At 43.3% G+C, this 2957-nt stretch overlaps 1 protein-coding gene across 2 annotated transcripts in view; it reads right to left on the bottom strand.

The window, feature by feature from the left end:
* Positions 1-2687: 2687 nt before the first annotated feature.
* Positions 2688-2957, bottom strand: part of LOC308372749 (uncharacterized protein) — a 23869-nt gene continuing 23599 nt past the window's right edge. For both annotated transcript variants that reach the window (XM_080848050.1, XM_080848049.1), the window contains exon 25: positions 2688-2957. This exon is cut by the window's right edge and continues 551 nt beyond it. The gene's annotated coding sequence lies outside the window, so the exon portion shown is untranslated.

The raw sequence follows: 2957 nt of genomic DNA on the forward strand, positions 1-2957 counted from the left end.
ATCTCTCCTTCTCTCCATCTCTCCTTCTCTCTCTCCTTCCCTCCATCTCTCCTTCCCTCCATCTCTCCTTCTATCTTACTGTTTTCTCTCTCTCTACGTATCTCCTTCCCTTCATCTCTCCTTCCCTCCAACTCTCTTTCCCCCCATCTCTCCTTCTCTCTCACGGTTTTCTCTCTCTCCATATCTCCTTACCCCATCTCTTCTTCCCTCCATCTCCAGAGCACCATGTGGTGGTAAACCTGATTCTCTCTCTCCAGAGCACCATGTGGTGGTAAACCTGATTCTCTCTCTCTCTCCAGAGCACCATGTGGTGGTAAACCTGATTCTCTCTCTCTCTCCAGAGCACCATGTGGTGGTAAACCTGATTCTCTCTCTCTCTCCAGAGCACCATGTGGTGGTAAACCTGATTCTCTCTCTCCAGAGCACCATGTGGTGGTAAACCTGATTCTCTCTCTCTCTCCAGAGCACCATGTGGTGGTAAACCTGATTCTCTCTCTCTCTCCAGAGCACCATGTGGTGGTAAACCTGAGGCATGCTGGGGTGGTGTTGGCCTCCAGAGCCACAGAGGGCGCCGCGGGTCGGAACACCGTGTGGAACTCCTCCCCCTTCCTGTTTGAGCTGCCGCGCGGAGACGTGACCCAGCTACCGCTGATCCTGGAGTTTATCCTCATAAAGGTTTTAATCTCACTAACTATATCTGGAGTTTATTCTCTTAAAGATTTTAATCTCTCTAACTATATCTGGAGTTTATCCTCATAAAGGTTTTAATCTCACTAACTATATCTGGAGTTCATTCTCTTAAAGGTTTTTATCTCACTTACTATATCTGGAGTTTATCCTCATAAAGGTTTTAATCTCACTAACTATATCTGGAGTTTATTCTCTTAAAGGTTTTAATCTCACAAGGAGTTTTATATTGATTATTTGCCACACAGCTGCCTCTGCTACTTGTGCTAAAGTGCTTATGTTTAAAGGTAGGAAACTGTTTAGAAAGATGCAGAAACGAGGATGCTACTGAATTGCTTCAGCTACTGCAGTTTATTCTCTTAAAGGTGGTACACTGATATTACACTGAATTGTGTTCTTTTTCTGGGCAGGGATGCCTGTATTCAACCAGCAACGTGGTGGGCCGCATTGTGATTGGCCGAGAGGCTGAGGAGGAGGGGCAAGCCCACTGGAGAGACATGTGCAACAGGAGCCAAGTGGAGGTTGCTCGATGGCATGTCGTCCAATCAGAAACATAATAGGATGCTTCCTACCTGTCGTCCAATCAGGAACACTGTAGGATGCTTTCTACCCATCTTCCAATCAGAAACACTGTAGGATGCTTCCTTCCAGTCGTCCAATCAGAATCACTGTAGGATCCTTACCAGCAATCATCCAATCAAAGACTCAGAAACGGACTGAACAATTAGCGTGGTGGCAGATCACAATAGAGTACCAGCTGAAGAGAGAGACTTCTTTAAACACTGACCATCTGGGAAGAGAGAGACTCTGCGTTAAACAATGACCCTCTGGGAAGAGAGAGACTGCTTTAAACACTGATCGTCTGGCAAGAGTGAGACTCTGCTTTAAACACTGACCGTCTGGGAAGACAAAGAAAAGATGAAAATATACATTTTGCATAAACATTTGAATACTTTGTAGCCATGGATCTCACATATATATATTGACCATGGATCTCACATATATATATTGATCATGGATCTCACATAGATATATTGATCATGGATCTCACATAGATATATTGATCATGGATCTCACATATTGATATTGACCATGGATCTCACATACGTATATATATTGATCGAGCAAATGTATACTTGTGTTTTGTTCGAATGATAGGTGTGAAAGATGCATTTACGCACCGTTTGTATTTCTCTCTCCAGTACGGATTTCCTGATCCTCCGCTTCAGTGGATCTTGATGATTGTGACTTTATAAAAACTGTCTTTATATTCATTTGTATTTCAGCTTAGGATATGTAAAACAAAATAAATTGTTGCTTATACAAGCTTTCATACCAAAAAACTAGTGGGTATTTGTTATTCATAATATTCACAACATTCACTGTAATCAGTGTCATCTTCACTGATGTTATTGAGGACATGTTTGTTGCCTGTGAGTAGTAGAGAACAGTACTGTAGTATAGTATAGTATAGTATAGTGTCCTATGGTATAGTCAGGGGCGTAACTATAGGAGCTGCAGCAGGTGCGGTTTCACATGGGCCTGTGGGGTGTCGGGGCCCGTGGCCGGGCCCAAAGATATAGCCTACATACAGTACGTCTCTCGACGGGCCCCCCAATAATGCGTAACAGTTTCGCCTCTCAGATATGCTTGTGTTCAAAGACGAACTGTTTTTTAACTGGTACGAATGTGTAATGCTATATATGCTCTTGAATAGGCAAACTAATCTCCATCATGGTTTATATTATTTTAAGGGGAAAATAGTAGCAATTCATGCGCGGGTGCAAAAGCAGGGAATACGATAGTATTGTCCTTCTGCCAAGACCAGGAAAAGACAAAGACTAGCCTGAGACGGGCTTCACACAACACTTTAATACACATGAAGTATAGTAGAGTACAGTTTATAGTGTAGTGTAGTATAGTAGGGTACAACACAACACTTTAATGCACATGAAGGATAGTAGAGTACAGTTTATAGTGTAGTGTAGTATAGTAGGGTATAACACAACACATTTAATTCAGCTTGAGTGGACACACATCACGGCAGCCCGCATCTTACAGACATACAAAGGGCTTAACGCTCAAAATCAACAAGTGAGTGTGTGTGTGTGTGTGTGTGTGTGTGTGTGTGTGTGTGTGTGTGTGCTGCGTGTGTGTGTGTGTGTGTGTGTGTGTGTGCTGCGTGTGTTTGTGTGTGTGTGTGTGTGTGTGTGTGTGTGTGTGCTGCGTGTGTGTGTGGTGTGTGTGTGTGTGTGTGTGTGTGTGAGTGT

Source organism: Sprattus sprattus (genome assembly GCF_963457725.1).
Source record: "Sprattus sprattus genome assembly, chromosome: 11".
Lineage (NCBI taxonomy): Eukaryota > Metazoa > Chordata > Actinopteri > Clupeiformes > Clupeidae > Sprattus > Sprattus sprattus.